The sequence below is a fragment of the Pongo abelii genome, chromosome 12 (assembly GCF_028885655.2).
Source record: "Pongo abelii isolate AG06213 chromosome 12, NHGRI_mPonAbe1-v2.0_pri, whole genome shotgun sequence".
NCBI lineage: Eukaryota > Metazoa > Chordata > Mammalia > Primates > Hominidae > Pongo > Pongo abelii.
The window spans coordinates 60,064,939-60,084,581 of record NC_071997.2 but is presented as its reverse complement, the minus strand read 5'-3'; the positions used below and the strand labels follow the sequence as shown (position 1 = coordinate 60,084,581).

At 36.8% G+C, this 19,643-nt stretch overlaps 1 protein-coding gene across 4 annotated transcripts in view; it reads right to left on the bottom strand.

Moving 5' to 3' along the window:
- Positions 1-19,643, bottom strand: part of EXOC6B (exocyst complex component 6B) — a 660,637-nt gene that overhangs the window by 119,912 nt on the left and 521,082 nt on the right.

Genomic DNA, 19,643 nt, shown 5'->3' with positions numbered 1-19,643 from the left:
TGTGTGTTGAATATGATTCTATAAAAGTTTATCACATGTGTTGGTCCATGTAACCATCACAATAATCAGAATATGCAGAACTGTTTCATCACCATAAAGAAACTCCTTTGTTTTACTTACTACTAGTCACAACTTCTTCCTTCTGCAACCCTAACCTCTGGCAACCACTGATGTGTTCTCCATCATTACAGTTTTGTCACTTACAGAATGTTATATAAATGGAATCATATAATATAAAACCCTTTGAAATTCACTTTTTTCCCACTCAGCACAATGCTCTTGAGAGCCATCCAAGTTTTTATCAATAGCTTAATATTTTTTATTGCTGAGTAGTATTCTATTGTATAGATGGGCCACAGTTTGTTTATCCTTTCATGCACCGAAGTACGTTTGGATTGTTTTCAGTATTTGGCCATTATGAATAAAGCTGCTTTGAACACTCATGGACAAGTTTTAGTGCAAACATGTTTTCATTTCTCTAGGAAAAAATGCCAGAAGTGGAATTGCTGATTTGCATGGTTTGTAAACATATTTAATTTTATAAGAAACTGCCAATCTATTTTCCAGAGTGATAGTACCGTTTTATGTCCCCACCAGCATTGTATAAATGAGAGACTTGCTTGCTCTGCATCCTCACCAGCAGTTGGCTTATTAATTGCTGTTCATTGAGGCACACAGAGCTGGATATCCTAAATGAGTCCTAGGGACTCATTTCAGTCCCTACCTAGTGCTTATGTTTTTATAATATAGTAGAAGAATATACTATAGAATATAATAGAAGAATGGAGACACAACATGGGCACAGATTGGAGGACCCAAGGAAGAAGATATGTTGGGGGTAACAGCTTTTCCATTTATCCTACTGGTTAATACAGAGAAAGGGACAATGAGGGCAGGCTTATGATAAACAGTAAACCATTAATGTTTCATTAGATGAATAATTGTTAAAAATGAGATAATTCCTAAGTAGACAGGAATTGCATATATCAATGTGCTCTTTAACTATGGATCTGGGATGGGCCATCCACACTCAAAAATAGGGCTAATAGGTATCTGGTTTTTAAAAGTGAAAGTCTGGTTTTGGAACTTTTGGCCTAGAAATAAACACATGCTATGGTGTGACTTATGGGCCAACATTAGAGGCTTGTAATAAGTAATACAGTCCTAACTCCTTACTTGGATATAAGAGCATTAATTTTCTTTTCTGATATTTCTGGGGACACTATATGGCAAACATACCCAAGTAAACAAGACCATAGTGAATCATACATCTGTTGAAATACACAATGTATTTGAATATTTCCTTTTATGATGACTAATCAGGAAAAAAAAAGCTATGGAAAAAGGCTCTAGGATTACAGTAAGAGACCATCAAGTTCCAGAGGAAAAGAATATTTCTGGAAAGACTTAAGACAGAAACCAGAGGAAAATAAAAAGTAAAAACTGCATTGCATTTTCAATAGGATGTAAGGAAGAAGTCCACAATAAAAGTAGTCATGATAAGGGAGACAGTGGAACCAGTGAAAAAAAAAACAATAGTAGAATTTCAATAAACATTAAAGTTAGTAATAATCACAACTTCAGTAACTTGAACAACAGATATAAAGTACAAGTCTAAATGGCTTTCATAAGAATTCGGAGATAAAAAACACAAAGATAAACAGAAAGAAAAGATGGTTTGTATGGGGAGGCCTAAGAATTTAATGAACAATTATGTATTGTTTACCCTCCAAAGTTAATATTTATTATAATCATTCTACTCTCCTGTCCTCAAATTGATTTTTTACAACAGGAGCAGACCACCAAGAATCTAATACAATTGATAAGCTCTATAATTTTGACCAATGAAGCTCTAATTTCAAGGCATTCAGAATCAGGAAATGCCCAGCTAATTTTTGTTTTCCTTTTTGTAGAGACAGGGTCTCATTATGGGTTGCCCACGCTGCGTTTTATTTTTCTTTTAACATTTCAGAGTCACTTTTTGATATTAAAGTCTTTGCTTTTTTATTTTAAGCCAGTCTGAGCCTTTTAGTAGGGACACAATCTATTTACATTTATTATCATAATGAGGATTCTTGGTCTTGTTTTCTATGGTTTTATGCTTTGTTGTTTCCTTTGCTTTCTTTCATTTGCTACATAGATATTTTCTTTGATTTTGTCTTTGCTAATAATGTAGAATATATACAAATAATCTCAATTCAATTTTTTAAATATGAGCAATTAGTTTCAAGAATAAAAGACAATCTATTCCACACTTCTTCTCATTTCCCAATCTGATTGAGATAATTAGGGATTTCAGACCTTGTTCCTTATTTTTAAGTATTTAAAAATATTTACATTAAGTATCTTAAATGTTTTTAAACATTAAAAATATGTCTCTCAAAAATTACTCTGGCTGGGTGGGGTGGCTCACGCCTGTGATCCCAGCACTTTGGGAGGCTGAGGCTGGTGGATCACGTGGTCAGGAGATCGAGACCGTCCTGGCCAACATGGTGAATCCCCGTCTCTACTAAAAATATAAAAATTAGCTGGGCATGGTGGCGTGCACCTGTAATCCCAGCTGCTCGGGAGGCTGAGGCAGGAGAGTCGCTTGAACCTGGGAGGTGGAGGTTTCAGTGAGCCGAGATCGCGCCACTGCACTCCAGCCTGGCAATAGAGCAAGACTCCATCTCAAAAAAAAAAAAAAAAAAAAAAAAATTACCCAGACCCCAAGATGTTTTAAAAAATTTTAATGCTATCTACCAGTACTTCTATACAACTACATCCTTTTCTCTTAAACTATATACATATATTTCTAATGCCTAAAAACATGGACAAGTTGATTATGGAGACTTTTCTCCTTTAAAAGTTTTATAAGAGTTTTCACTTTCTTGCATGTAATGCTGTAGGAGCAGGGAGTGGTAAACTTTTCCTGTAAAGGGCCAGAGAGTGACTGTTTTAGGCTTTGCATGCCACACTTTCTTTTTCTGTTGCAAGTACTGAACAGGTAAGTTAAAATTGTCCCTTAAGTTTAATGAGTGTTTCTATGAGTAGATGCTGAGCTGTTGTCTATGGTCAAGGAACACCACAGTTAGTGTTTACTAAGACAGTAAGAAGTGGAACAAGGCTTAAAGAACTACTTCCTGAATGTCAGGAACTGCATGCTGTATGATTGAAGGTTTGCAAGCACAGAAAAGGTGACTCTGCTGAGTTCTTGAAGCATCTGTCTACCTAAAGGCTGACCATTAGACTATATCACATTTTAAACTTCTTTCTAATTTATTTATTTTATAACAGATTAGATTATTGTACATAAAATTAAGAAGAGAAAAACAGACTTAAAATATGTATTTTTTTCAGAATGTAGAAAAAGAGATCATACAAAAGAGGAAGTTAAACATTTTGTAAGGAGCGTTTCCGGTAAGTACTAATTCATAATTTCTCTGTAAAATAAATACAAGGACATCCCCTTAAAGATGAAGAATTCAAGGACTAGAGTGGCTATGGATTTGTCCAAGGATACCCAGTGAGTGTTATAACAGAATCCTGAACATGTATGTCTCAATTTTGAATAATATTAAATAATAATATATTAAAATAAATTTGTTCCTGAATAAATTAGCATATAATCCTGAAGTGCTGAATATAGAATAATATTTCTTCATTCTGGCAGTTTCTAATATAAAACAGTAAGTTTCTAATGTGATATAGTATGACCTCGCTGAAATAGTACCTTGATATGTTTGGGGGAGAAGAAACGTGGGTCTTTCAGACTTTTCCAGAGAAAAAGCCTTCGAGTTGCCAAAAACCAGACAGTCAAATTTCCTTGGATTTCTAATGACAATGCCACTGTCCTCTTCATAGCACACATAAACAGAGAAGAAGGGAGGTTCTAAAGAATTCCATAAATATTTAGATAAAGATAATTCATTATTTATTGAGAGACTCTTATATATATAGCATACATTTAGATGGAGAGTAGAGCAGATAGATGAGGATGTCATAATTCCATGATTATTTTTCTTTCTATTTTGCCTGCTCCTAAAAAGTGTTCCAAGTGTTTCACAATAAAAAGGATGTATACATAATACACTGAAAATGGAAATAGAGTAGACGTGATCATAACTAATTCTCTAGGTATATAAGGAAGATGACTGTCAAGGAGGACAGAAGAGTAAAACACATCTCAAGAGACTAAAAATAACTAGGTGTAATAGGATGAAATTAAGCAAAGGAAAATGCAAGATAAACACAATGGTTTTCTGTTTTTTTCCTCAGTTTCTAATCATGAACGAAATTCCCCAAGGAAGATTAGTTACAGTCATGTGAAAAGAAGACTTATTTCTTCGGTGCTATTCTGCAGAGGCTAAACCTGCAAAAGGAAGGAGAACAAGGAATGTAATTTTCTAAGTGAGATTTTCCACCTTTACATTTATTTCCACCTTTACACTTATTTTGAAAAAGTAAGTAATACGTGAACATATTCTTAAAGGTTGAAAGAATGCAATCAAATAGAAGTGGAAATTCTCCCTTTCTTCCCTCCTGAAACCCTATTCCTTCAAGATGAAAAGATAATTTAGCTGTTAACAAATATAGATATATAGGTAAATATAAATGTTTAGGCAAAGGTGGGATTTTACATTTTAAATTTCGTATGTCTTGGAAATCTTTGTTACTTTTATTTGAGGTTCAGGGGTACATGTGAAGGTTTATTATATAGGTAAACTTGTGTCACAGGAGTTTGCAGTATGGATTGTTTCGTCACTCAGGTACTAAGCCCAAAACTCAATAGTTGTTTTTTTCCTGTTCCTCTCCCTCCTCACACCTTCCACCCCCAAGTAGGCCCCAGTGTCTTTTCTTCCCCTCTTTGTGTCTGTGTGTTCCCATCATTTAGCTCCCACTTATATATGAGAACATGTGGTACGTGGTTTTCTGTTCCTGTGTTCTCCTTCAGTTCTGCTCTGATCTTAGTTATTTCTTGCCTTCTGCTAGCTTTTGAATGTGTTTGCTCTTGCTTCTCTAGTTCTTTTCATTGTGATGTTAGGGTGTCAATTTTAGATCTTTCCTGCTTTCTCTTGTGGGCATTTAGTGCTATAAATTTCCCTCTACACACTGCTTTAGCTGTGTCCCAGAGATAATGGTACATTGTGTCTTTAAATGAACTTATTTATTTCTGCCTTAACTTTGTTATTTACCCAGTAGTCATTCAGGAGCAGGTTGGTTAGTTTCCATGTAGTTGTGCAGTTTTGAGTGACTGTTTTAATCCTGAGTTCTAATTTGATTGCACTGTGGTCTGAGAGACTGTTTATGATTTCCATTCTTTTGCATTTGCTGAGGAGTGTTTATTTCCAATTATGTGGTCAACTTAAGAATAAGTGCAATGTGGTGCTGAGAAGAATGTATATTCTGTTGATTTGGGGTGGAGAGTTCTGTAGATGTCTACTAGGTCTGCTTGGTCCAGAGCTGAGTTCAAGTCCTGAATATCCTTGTTAATTTTCTGTCTCATTGATCTGTCTAATACTGACAGTGGAGTGTTAAAGTCTCCCACTATTATTGTGCGGGAGTCTAAGTCTCTTTGTAGGTATCTAAGAACTTGCTTTATGAATCTGGGTGCTCCTATAGTGGGTGCATATATATTTAGGATAGTTAGCTCTTCTTGTTGCATTGATCCTTTACCATTATGTAATGCCCTTCTTGGTCTCTTTTGATCTTTGTTGGTTTAAAGTCTGTTTTATCAGAGACTAGGATTGCAAGCCCTGCTTTTTTTTTTTAACTTTCCATTTGCTTGGTAAATACTCCTCCATCCCTTTATTTTGAGCTTATGTGTGTCTTTGCACATGAGATGGATCTCCTGAAAACAGCACACTGATGGGTCTTGACTTTTTATCCAATTTGCCAGTCTGTGTCTTTTAATTGGGGCATTTAGCCCATTTACATTTAAGGTTAATATTGTTATGTGTGAATTTGATCCTGTCATTATGATGCCAGCTGGTTATTTTGCCTGTTAGGTGATGCGGTTTCTTCACAGTGTCAATGGTCTTTATAATTTGGTATGTTTTTGCAGTGGCTGGTACCGGTTGTTCCTTTCCACATTTAGTGCTTCCTTCAGGAGCTCTTGTAAGGCAGGCCTGGTGGTGACAAAATCTCTCAGCATTTGCTTGTCTGTAAAGGATTTTATTTCTCCTTCACTTATGAAGCGTAGTTTGGCTGGATATGAAATTCCAGGTTGAAAATTCTTTTCTTTAAGAACGTTGAATATTGGCCCCTACTATCTTCTGGCTTGTAGGGTTTCTGCAGAGAGATCCGCTGTTAGTCTGTTGGGATTTCCTTTGTGGGTAACCTGATTGTTCTCTCTGGCTGTCCTTAACATTTTTTCCTTCATTTCAACCTTGGTGAATCTGACAATTATGTGTCTTGGGGTTGCTCTTCTCCAGGAGTATCTTTGTGGTGTTCTCTTTATTTCCTGAGTTTGAATGTTGGCCTGCCTTGCTAGGTTCGGGAAGTTCTCCTGGATAATATCCTGAAAAGTCTTTTCCAGCTTGGTTCCATTCTCCCTGTCACTTTCAGGTACACCAATCAAACGTAAATTTGGTCTTTTCACATAGTCCAATATTTATTGGAGGCTTTGTTCATTTCTTTTCACTCTTTTTTCTCTAATCTTCTCTTCTCGCTATATTTCATTGAGTTGATCTTCAATCTCCGATATCCTTTCTTCTGCTTGATCAATTCGGCTATTGATACTTGTGTATGCTTCACAAAATTCTCGTGCTGTGTTTTTCAGCTCCATCAGTTCATTTATGTTCTTCTCTAAACTGGTTATTCTAAGTGGCAATTCATCTAACCTTTTTTTAAGGCTTTTAGCTTCCTTGCATTGGGTTAGAACATGCTCCTTTAGCTCAGAGGAGTTTGTTATTACCCACCCTCTGAAGCCTACTTCTATCAATTTGTCAAATTCATTCTCCGTCCAGTTTTGTTCCCTTGTTGGCGATCCTTTGTGGCAATCCAGTTGTGATCCTTTGGAGGAGAAGAGGTGTTCTGGTTTTTGGAATATTCAGCCTTTTTGTGCTGGTTTCTCCCCATCTTTGTGGGATTATCTGAGTTTGGTCTTTGATGTCGATGACCTTTGGATGAGGTTTCTGAGTGGACGTCCTTTTTGTTGATGTTGATACTATTCCTTTCTGTTTGTTAGTTTTCCTTCTAACAGTCAGGCCTCTCTGCTGCAGGTCTGCTGGAGGTTGCTGGAGGTCCACTCCAGACCCTGTTTACCTGGGTATCACCAGCGGAGGCTGCAAAATAGCAAAGATTGCTGCCTGTTCCTTCCTCTGGAAGCTTCGTCCCAGAGCTCTAGAGCTCTCCTGTATGAGGTGTCTGTTGGTCCCTAGTGGGAGGTGTCTCCCAGTCAGGATACATGGGGGTCAGGGACCCACTTGATGAGGCAGTCTGTCCCTTAGCAGAGCTCAAATGCTGTGCTTGGAGATCTGCTGCTCTCTTCAGAGCCGTCAGGCAGGGATGTTTAAGTCTGCTGAAGCCATGCCCACAGGAGCCCCTTCTCCCAGGTGCTCAGTCCCAGGGAGATGGGGGTTTCATCTATAAGTCTCTGACTGGGGCTGCTGCTTTTTTTTTTCAGAGATGCCCTGCCCAAAGAGGCGGAATCTAGAGAGGCAGTCTGGCGGCAGTGGCCTTGCTGAGCTGTGGTGGGTTCCGCCCAGTTCGAACTTCCTGGCAGCTTTGTTTACACTGTGAGGGTAAAACCACCTACTCAATCCTCAGCAATGGCGGACGCCCCTCCCCACACCAAACTTGAGCGTCCCAGGTCGACCTCAGACTGCTGTGCTAGCAGCAAGAATTTCAGCCAGTGGATCTTAGCTTGCTGGGCTCCATGGGCGTGGGACCCACCAAGCCAGACCACGTGGCTCCCTGGCTTCAGCCTCCTTTCCAGGGGAGTGAATGGTTCTGTCTCGCTAGCGTTCCAGGTGCCACTGAGGTATGAAAAAAAAACTTCTGCAGCTAGCTTGATGTCTGCCCAAATGGTTGCCCAGTTTTGTGCTTGAAACCCAGGGCCCTGGTGGCATAGGCACCAGAGGGAATCTCCTGGTCTGCCAGTTGTGAAGACCAGGGGAAAAGTACAGTATCTGGCCAGAGTGCGAGTGCACCATTCCTCAATGGTGCGAGTGCACCATTCCTCTCAAGTCTCTCATGGCTTCCTTTGGCTGGGGGAGGGAAATCCCCCGACCCCTTGCACTTCCTGGGTGAGGCAATGCCCCACCCTGCTTCAAATTGCCCTCCGTGGGCTGCACCCCCTGTCCAACCAGTCCTAATGAGATGAACTGGGTACCTCAGTTGGAAATGCAGAAATCACCTTCCTTCTGCATCAATCTCACTGAGAGCTGCAGACTGGAGCTGTTCCTCTTCGGCCATCTTGCCACCTCAGCTCTTATTATTTTGAGGTATGTTCCTGCAATATCTAGTTATTGAGAGTTTTTAACATGAAGGAGTGTTTAATTTTATTAAAAGCCTTTACTGCATCTATTGATATAATCATGTGATTTTTGCCTTTAGTTCTGTTCATGTGATGAATCACATTTACTGATGTGCATATGTTGAACCAACCTTCTATCCCAGGGAAAAAGCCTACTTGATCATGGTGGATTAGCTTTTTGATTGTGCTGCTGAATTTGGTTTGCAAGTATTTTGCTGAGGATGTTTGTGTCAATGTTCGTCAAGGATGTTGGCCTGAAGTTTTCTTTTTGTGTGTTTATGTCTCTGCCAGGTTTTGGTATTAGGATGATGCTGGCCTCATAGAAGGAGTTGGGGAGGAGTCCCTCCTTCTCAGTTTTCTGAATAGTTTCAGTAGCAATGTTACCAGTTCTTCTTTGTTCATCTGGTAGAATTTGGCTGTGAATCCATCTAGTCCTGGGCTTTTTATGGTTGGCAGGCTATTTATTACTGATTCAATTTAGGGCTTGTTACTGGTCTGTTCAGGGAACCAATTTCTTCCTGGTTCAGGTTTGGGAGGGTGTATGTGTCCAGGAATTTATCCATCTCTTCTAAGTATTCTAGTTTGTGCACATACAGGTGTTCGTAGTAGTCTCTGATGGTTATTTGTATTTTTGTGGGGTCAGTGGTAACATCCCCTTTGTTGTTTCCTATTGTGTGTATTTGTATTTTGTCTCTTTTCTTTTTTATTAGTCTAGCTAGCAGCATGTCTTACTAATTTTTTCAAAAAACAAACTCCTAGATTTGTTGATCCTGTGAATGTTTTTTTGTGTCTTGATTTCCTTCAGTTCAGCTCTGATTTTGGTTATTTCTTGTCTTCTGCTAGCTTTGGGGTTGGTTTGCTCTTGATTCTTTAGTTCTTTTAGTTGTGATGTTAGGTTGTTAGTTGAGATCTTTCTAACTTTTTGATGTGGGCATTTAGTGCTATAAATTTCCTTCTTTTCATTGCCTTAGTTGTGTCCCAGGGATTCTGGCATGTTGTATCTTTCTTCTTATTAGCTTCAAATAAATTCTTAATTTCTGCCTGAATTTCATTATTTACCCAAAAGTCATTCAGGAGCAGGTTGTTTAATTTCCATGTAATTACATGCTTTTGAGTGATTATTTTAATCTTGATTTCTATTTTTATTGTACTATGGTCCAAGAGTGTGTTTGGTATGATTTTGATTCTTTTGCATTTGCTGAGGATTGTTTTATGTTTGATTGTGTGGTCAATTTTAGAGCATGTGCCATGTGGCAATGAGAAGAATGTATATTCTGTTGTTTTCGGGGGGAGAATTTTGTAGAAGTCTATCAGATCCATCTGGTCTAACGTTGAGTTTAGGTCCTGAATGTCTTCGTTAATTTTCTGCTGCAATGATCTGTTACTTACTGTCAGTGGAGTGTTGTTATTGCACAGGAGTCTAGGTCTCTTTGTAGATCTCTAAGAAATTGCTTTATGAATCTAGGTGCTCCTGTGTTGGGTGCATATATACTTAAGATAATTAGGTCTTCTTGTTGAATTGAACCCTTTACCATTGTGTAATGTCCTTCTTTGTCTTTCTTGATCTTTGTTGGTTTAAAGTCTGTTTTGTCTAAAATTAGGATTGCGGTGCCTGTTTTTTCTGATTTCCATTTGCTTGGTAGATTTGCCTCCATCCTTTTATTTTGAGCCTATGGGTGTCACTGTGTGTGAGATGGGTCTTAGGTAGACAGCATACCACTGAGTCTTCTTTTTTTTTTCAGCTTGCCACTCTGTGCCTTTAAAATGGGGCATTTAGCCCATTTACATTTTTTATATGTGTGGATTTGACCTTGTCATTGTGTTGTTAGCTGGTTGTTATGCCAGCTTATTTGTGTGATTGCTTTATAGTGTCATTAGTCTGTGTACTTAAGTCTGTTTTTGTATTGGTTGGTAACAGTCTTTCCTTTCTGTATTTAGTGCTTCTTTCAAGATCTCTTATAAAGTGGGTCTGGTGATAACAGACTCCCTCAGCATTTGCTTATCTGAAAAGAATCTTACTTCTCCTTTACTAAGGAAGCTTGGTTTGGCTGGATATGAAATTCTTGGTTGAAGTTTTTTTCTTTAAGAATGTTGAATATAGGCCTCCAATCTCTTCTGGCTTATAGGGTTTCTGCTGAGAGATTTGCTGTTAGCCTGATGGGGTTCCCTTTGTAGATGACCTGCCCTTTCTCTCTGTCTTTAACATTATTTCTTCCATTTCAACTTTGGAAAATCTATTGATTATGTGTTTTTGGGATTAACTTCTTGTGTAGAATCTTTCAGGGGTTCTCTGTGTTTCCTAAACTTGAATGTTGGCCTCCATAGTGAGGTTTGGGGAGTTTTCAAGGATGATATCCTAAAATATATTTTCCAAGTTGTTTTGTTTCTTCCCATTCCATTCAGGGATGCCAATAATTTGTAGATTTGGCCTCTTTACATAATCCCATATTTCATGGAGGTTTTGTTCATTCCTTTTTATTATTTTCTCTTTATTTTTTTCCTGTCTTATTTCACAGACCCAGTCTTCAAGTTCCAAGATTCTTTCCTCAGCTTGGTTTTTCATCTCTATCAGATCAGTTATATTATTTTTTATATAGGCTATTTTGTCTTTCTGCTTCTGTATAATTTTATTATTATTCTTAGTTTCCTTGGATTGGGTTTTGCCATTCTCCTGAATCTTGGTCATCTGTGTTCCTATCCATATTCTGAATTCTATTTCTGTCATTTTAGCCAACTCAACCTGATTAAGAACCCTTGTTGGAGAAGTAGTGTAATCATTTGAAGGACATAAGACATTCTGCTCATTTGTGTTGCCGGAGTTCTTGAATTGATTCTTTTTCACCTCTGTGTGTGGGTGTTCCTTTAACTGCTGGGCTGCCTCTGATTGAAGTGGTCAGGCAGGGGCAGGATGGTTGTGCAGAAGTCCCATGTTGGGCAGCCCTGCTCAGTGAGGAGAAGTGAGGACCAGGACCTATGTGGAAAACATTCTGGCCACTCTTCCGTGAGGTGAGTGTTCTGTGCTAGGGGTTCAGACTAGCCCCTGATCCTGCCAACTCTGCAAAGCTGCTTCCCTGGGTGGGGGAGGCTTCTCTGTCTCTGTGTCACTCCCAGGTGGGCATTTATCCTGCCTTGCTTTTCTCCATTCTCCAATCTTGGAAATCATTTCATGTCAGTACATATGACTGCTTCAACCTTTTTAAGGAATGTGTGGTATTCCACAGTATGATTGGTCCATAATTTAGCCATTCTTCTATTAATGGATATTTAAATTTTTTCTAATTCTCTCTCTTATACACAATACTATAATGAACATTTTATACTTATATTCTTGTACATATGTGAGTATTTCCTTAATAGAATATTACTGAACAGAAGAGAATACTGGAGGTCAAACAGAAGATATCATTTAAAATATTGATAATTACTCAAGCTGTCCTCAAACATGCCACACCAGTTTATACTCTAATTTATAGCTTCACATATTTTTAACTTTTTTGTTCCTTTGCCCAACACTAGATATTATGGATTAAAATTTATTTTACCAATCTAATAGTTGAAAAATGAGATCTAATTATTATTTTAATTTCCATAATTAGAAAAGGATGTATGTTTTCATTTCAGGGGGATACTTTAAAGTCATTCTAAATGAAACAGACTTTGGAGCAGAAGGAGTAAACTTTGCATAGCAGAAAGTCAACTCAAAGATCAACCTCTAGTAAAAAATACTCTTCATGGTATGAAAAGGTTAGTCAACTGTGCATTCAGCAGAGCCCTGTTTTTGGTTATATCAGTTCTGTTACCAATCTCCTTTACAAAAATGCAAAACTGCAATTTAGGAACCTGACAGTTTTGAAGCTGCAAGGGCCCCTAGACAATAAGCAGCAAATTTAGTAAGATTGGGGCTAGGTTATTTTGGGCAAGTATCAGACAGTTGAGATTGAGAAAAAGGTTTCCTGAGAAAGTAGGAGTCCAGAAGCTCCTGGTACAAGTATTGGAAGCAGATATATCATACATCTAAAGTGAGTATGTATCTAAAAGATCAAGAAGTTCCTGAGAGGTACACTAAATCAGAATAACTGCAAGTCACATTTATTAAATATTCACCATATGACAGGTAGTATGCTAAGCACTTTCCATGGATTAACTTATTTAATCATCAGAAGTGCATGAGGTAGCTATTATTATCTATATTTTGTTGGTGAAGAAACTGAGGCACAGAAAGGTTATGAATTTGTCCAAGGTCATACTGCTAAGTTCATGTAGTTAAATGCCAAGTTAGCCTTGGCTCTGAGGCTAGAGGGGAAACTTACTTATTTCATGGAAATGTTTAGACAATTAAGTTGAAGAAATATGGGTGTATGTATATGTATATGTATATGAATGAGGTTTTTTTTGGTCCTCACCAAATCATACTCCTATCCAGTTGTCCCTTGTAAACTCTGTGAAGGAAAGTTAGAAGTTTTGTCTTCATGCAAAGGTAATAGGTACCTGTGAATACTAAAATTATATAATCAAATTATTCAGCTCAGAATGCAAAGTAGATTATGATTATCAAATATATGCTGCATTCTACATAAGAGATCTATAAGACCTATAAGATCTAATATGATCCTTGGACAAATTCATAAGCTTTCTGTCTCTGTTTCTTCACTAACAAAACACAGATAATAATAGCTACCTCATGGACTTGTAATGATTAAATAGTTACATAAAGTTTCACTCTAATGTACTGTACCAAATCTTTGTCTGCTCTAATAAACAAAAAATTTCAATGTATTATTATGCTCCAAAATTTTAGAAAACTAATGTCTATCAATTCTTCAGAATAATTTTACGTTTGCTAAAACTGTGAACACTAGCTAATTAGATTCAAGTTATCCCAAGAAACCAGTGAAATAAAAGGGTTACAATCTAGGGCTTAGAAGTTCTGATTTTGTTTACATAATACATGACCAGGGCCTTCTGTCTTGTTCTCCTATTCCAAAAGGGGGAGCAAGCAGCATGGTCCCAGAGTCCTGAGAATCCTTAATACATTTTTCCTTCTTGGGGAGAGCAGGCTCAGTTGAAGAAAAGAAGAACACTTCCTACCCGGACAGGCTGACTCACATTAAGGGATCTCTCAACATACATTCACATTAAAAAAAGAGATATTCATAAATATCACCCATTTGAACATTATTTATAAAAAACAAGGTAAATAATAGATCAGAATTAAAATGAAAATGTATACCGTTATAATAAAATATTCTTATTTCACAGTTTCTGAAACTGAGTTCTAGAGAGTTAGGTGACTTTACCTTAAATAATGACTCAAACTCTGCAAGTGTTTTATAGTTTTAACATTAAAAAATACATTTTTATATAACTGTGTCATTATAATATGCTATTTTCTGACCTTTTTAAAACATTACTTTGTTGTACATTTTTTGTGTATTATGCCCCACATGTGCATTAACCTAGTCCACAAATTTGTTATTTTAATGGCAATATTCAATTATAATTAACATACAATAGTTTAACTTTTCTCAACTGTTAGATATTTGTAATGTTTCTCATATATCTTTATCAAAAGTAGTAACAGTGCAGCTACAAACATCTTATGTGGTACTTCTCTTTTACCCTCTTTAAGTAATTTTATAAAGATAAAGGTTATTTTCAGGTCAAAAATAGTGGTCAGTTTTATGACCCTCGTTGTATACTGCTAAACTATTCTCCAAAACAACCCTGGCAATTTACTCAATTATATCTAAGTCTACACTTCCAAAAATCCTGTCTGTTGTAATGGGCAGTAAAGTTTCCATATGCTCTTAATCTCCAAAATTCTGGGAAAAAACGTGATAATTGTTCCTAATTACTAGTCATACATTTCTAGATAATTCCATTTTATTTAAGATATATGTATCTGTGTTCATAAGTGAGATTACTTTCATGTTGCTTTTTTAGGTGCTCATTTCATCATACCTTTTAGGATCAGGACCATAATAATTTACTTCATATGATAAACTAAAGAACCTCCTAGTGTGTTTTCCCAAGTCCATAAAAGCCTTCTTCCTATCTCTCCTCCACAGTACAATCAGAACAACCTTTTAAATACCCAAGTCTCATCACATTCATTTCTTAAAATCTTCCATGTCTTTCCATTACTGCAATGGTATAGTCCAATTTTTTTTTTTTTTTAGACGGAGTCTTGCTCTGTCACCAGGCTGGAGTGCAGTGGCGCAATCTCAGCCTCCCGAGTTGCTGGGACTACAGGCGTGCACTACCACGCCCGGCTATTTTTTTTTTTTTTTTTTTTTTGTATTTTAATGGAGACAGGGTTTCACCATGTTGGCCAGGATGGTGTCGATCTCCTGACCTCGTGATCCGCCCGCCTTGGCCTCCCAAAATGCTGGGATTACAGGCATGGGTATAGTCCAAAATTCTAACTTGATCCATACAGTTCTAGATCATCTGGCCACGCATGCCCTTTCCCTCTTTGGTGTCTTCAAATGCACTCACCGTAAGATTTCCACTCCCCTCACTCCAGCTGCATTTTATTGATCTACTCTTGAATGCCATTAACATCTGTCACCAGGCTAAAGCTCTCTCACTACCCAGTTCAGTTTATTCAAAATTACTTATTCAATGTCTGCTGTCTCTGATAAACTATATAAAACTCCATTTTCTACAGCAAAGGTCCCCTTTTTTTCAGGCTATTGGCAAGCAGGCATTCTTTGCCTCAGGAGTTTTAGAACATGATACTGTATATAATGTTTCCCTACGAGACCATAAACCAAGGTTAAAGGCCAGTTCTTATACATCTCTTCCACTCAAAGTTTAGTATACCTTGCACTCAATAAAGGTTTAATGGATTTATATCAATATGTACTCCAGAGGAATAATACAAAGAGTAAACTTAATAAAATCTGTATCAGACAAATACTCTTTGTTTGTAATATAAAATAGAAGAAATAACTGTCCATCGCAAAGACATAGTTACACTGACTTTCAGAGTTCATTGTTGAAAATTCATCAGAATTTCTGAGTTAAAGCATTTGACTCATTTGAAAGCATTATATAATTGAATAGGTAAAGAAATCTCTTCCACAGAGACCTCAAAGAAGGAATACTCAGCAAAGACCACAACACCTCAATATTTTCTTTTTCCATTTACCTCATTAGGTCCAAATAATCCTAAACCCTCCAGAAAATGCCCATGTGTCCACTACATATGCCCAACCAGAACTATCAACCCCAAATACTACCTCCTTTCCATGACAGTGGATCATATCTTTAAACATCTCAGCTCTGGAGTCATAAATTTATGACATTATTAATTTTCAAAATCAATTCTTGTGTACTGTAGACATATTGAAAACCTAAACCAAGAGACCTAAGAAAGGTGGAAGAGGGACAGTGATGAAATAAATAAGTAATGAAATGGATAAGAAGGAATACGTTAAGCTAAAATAAAACAACTTTTCTAACTAATTCACTTCTGCTACTGAGAAGACACCTGTAAAATGAGAATAACAATAGTATTTATCTCACAGAGGTGTTGTGAAATTTAAGTGAGTTAGTATATATAAAGTGCTTAGCAGAGTGCCTGGCATTATTGTCATTTCTTTTATTAGGTAGCTGGAACTTAAAGCTTTGAGTAAATAAAAACAGTGGGCTAACATTCTGGGCCAGGAAGACATCTGCTAGTTTGTTCAAGGCTAATAACAATCTCCATATATGTACATTTCTAGGGAAGTTTCTGATATCCCAACATTATGACATTTCCCATCCTAACAGGCAGGCAGTTCTTTATAATAACTAAAACTACTGTAGTTAAACAATCTTATCTGCTTTCTTTTACTTTTTATTAGTAGGAAAAGAAAGGAATTTTCTATAATTTAAATGAAGATGATGACTATAAATGTCTAGAGGAAATACTTACACCAAACTGCTTTTATTTTCATAAGAGAAAAATAGTTTCTATTAACATACGAGATGACAAATCAGATAGAAATGAGACTGATTTAAAACCTTAAAAAATAAGTCATCTCAAGCAGAATTATGAGAGAGGAAAAGATAACCCGATGACCAAAGGGGTGATGTTGCTTTCTATACCAATCAAAATTGCCCTGAAGTCTTCCTGCTTTCATTTTTCTTTATTTCTGTGATTAATCCTAAATGATCACCTAGTCACTTTTCAAGAAGGAAAGCGAGACAGAAGAAACAGATGAGAAGTAGAGCTTAGAAAGAGGAGAATGATTTGGCTACTATAGCGGATTCATTTGGGTCTCACCATTTGGTGCCAAGTTAATGATAAATACTTGTAATTTTTTTCCAAAACTTTGCCTTCAAGTGAATCCTTGATATATGCCCCTCACTCAGGTGAGGAATTACTGAAAATTAGGCTGAACCTCGTTTACTCACTAATCCAACCCTTTAAATAAAAACAAGAAGACACTAAATCATAATAGCATCTAAGTTAAATCCCATGCCTGGATTATTTCTCTACATGCTATAAAGTCATTACCCATGCTTATTCCAATCTCTCTAGCAATTTTACCTATTCTAAGATTTCTCAAATTCTTTCACTCACTGATGCTAGTTCAGCACACACATATAAATAAGTTGACTATTCCTTACCATTTCCTGATTATCTACAGTGAAACTTAATTTACCACTTTAACTGTTCTAAAATGTACAAATTCAGTGGCACTAAATGTACAAATTCAGTGGCACTAAGTACATTCATAATGTTGTACAACCACCATTACCCATCTAGTTTCACAACTTTTTCATCAGCCTAAAAGGAAATCCATACCCATATTAAGTAGTCAGTCCTCATTCCCCTGTCCCTGACATCCACTAATCTACTTTCTGTCTCTATGGATTTGCCTATTCTGAATATTTCATATAAACGGAATCATATATGACTTTTTGTGTTTGACTTCTTTCACTTAGATAGTTTTTTCAAGGTTCATCCATGTATCAGTATTTCATTTCTTTTGATGGCTGAATAATATTCCATTGTAGAGATATTCCACATTATGTTTATCCATTCATCAGTTGATAGACATCTGGCTGGTTTCTACCTTTTGGCTATGGTGAACAGTGCTGCTATAAACATTCATGTGCAAGTTTTTGTTTGAACACTTGTTTCCAATAATTTTCAGTATATGTCCAGGAAGGACATTGCTGGGTCATATGGTAATTCTGTTTAACTTTTTGAGGAAACATTAAACTGTTTTCCACAGTGGCAGCACCATATTACATTCCCACCAACAACCTATGAGGCATCCAATTTCTCTACACCTTTGTCAACTTGTTTTTTTCCATTTTAAAAAAAATTATAGCTAACCTGGTGGGTATAAAGTGGTATCTCATTGTGGCTTTGATATGCATTTCCCTAATGATTAATGATGGTAAGTATCTTATCATGTGCTTATTGTACATTTGCATGCTTTCCTTGAAGAAATGTCTATTCAAATCCCTTGCCTTTATTTAAATTGGGTTGTCTTCTTATTATTAAATTGTAAGAGTTCTTTATATATTCTGGACAGAAGTCTCTTACCAATTTTATGATGTACAAAGATTATTTCCCATTATATGGGTTGTCTTTCACTTTCTTGATCATGGCCTTTGAAATAAAAAAAGTTTTTAATTAAAAAAAGCAAACAAAAGAAACAAAAAGTTTTTAATTTGATGAGGTCCAATTTATTTTTCTTTTATTGCTTGCTTTTTTGATGTCATATTTAAGTATGATGCTTCCTTTGATACCTAAGATATGTCAATGTTGGCTTTAATTTTTATTACAGTAATCACTATCATTTATTAAGCCTCTACCATATGCCAGGCATTTTACATGTGTTATTTCATTTAACACACACACACACAGACAGAGCTAGTATTAATATTACAGCCATTTTCAAGAGAAAAGAAGCAAGCAAACAAACTCAAAAAGGTATTTTCTCAAAGTCATTCAGCTAAGATATAACAGAAGCAAGATTCAAACTCAGCTCTGTCTAAATGCACAGACCACACTCTTTTCCTCTCTTCTATACTGCATTCTGCTATTGTATAGCATAATATAAACTGACATTGACAAGAAAAGAGGGAATATATGTTGTATTAATGTTCTATTGCTTCCATAATAGTACTACCAAGTTAGTGGCTTAAGCAACAGAATTTTATTACCTCATAGTTCTGCAGGTTAGAAGTATAATACGGATGTTACTGAACTAAAATTAAGGTATTGGCAAGGTTACATTCCTTTCTGGAGGCTCCAGGATAAGATATGTTTCCTTGCTCATGTGGATTGTTGGCAGAATTCAGTTCCTTGCAGTTGTAGAATTGAGATCCCCATTTCCTTGCAGGCTGCCAGTTGAGGATCATTCCCAGCCTTTATAGAGGCCACCCGTACTCTTTGGGTCATGGCCTCCTTCCTCCATCTTCAAAACCAGCAGGGTAGGTGGAGTTCCTCTCACACTTCAACTCTTTCCCCCTTCTTCTTCTACCTCATCTCTCTGAACCACTTTTTCTTCCTCTTTCTTCTGCTTTTAAGGAGTTACAGGATTAGATTGGACCCACCAAGATAATCAGGATAATCTTACCATCTCAAGGTCTTTAATATCACATCTGCAAAATCTCTTTTACCCTATAAGGTAACATAGTCACACATCCTAAGGATTAAGATGTCGACACCTTGTGGGGAGGGAGGATATTATTCTGCCACACACACACACACACACACACACACACAAACAGATGTATATTTTCAGCCAGGTAGAATACAGAGAATAAATGAAGAACAGAGGACTGAAGATAAATCTCTGAAATACAATATTAAGGGATGGATTGAGGAAAGAAGACCCAAAAGAAAGTCTGAGAAGGAGCAGGGGGATAGGCTTAGACTACATCTAAAGGGACAATGATCTTGAAGATTCTTATGTTTTGTCCCGTTCATGATTTATTGATTTCCTCACTTTATTAAAGCTCTTTTGCCAAGTCTTTTACTTCCTGGTCTTGTCATCTTTAATGGTGCTCATTCTTGGGGAGTGACCCCACAAATTTAAATTTTGGACATAATATCCCAGAATACCTCAGAACACTCAGCCCATGAACTGCTAAATTAGCTGAACATTCAGAGACCTTTTCCCCATGAACATCTTGCTCCAGGCAATGGGGCATTGCTAGAACTTCCTAAAGCAAG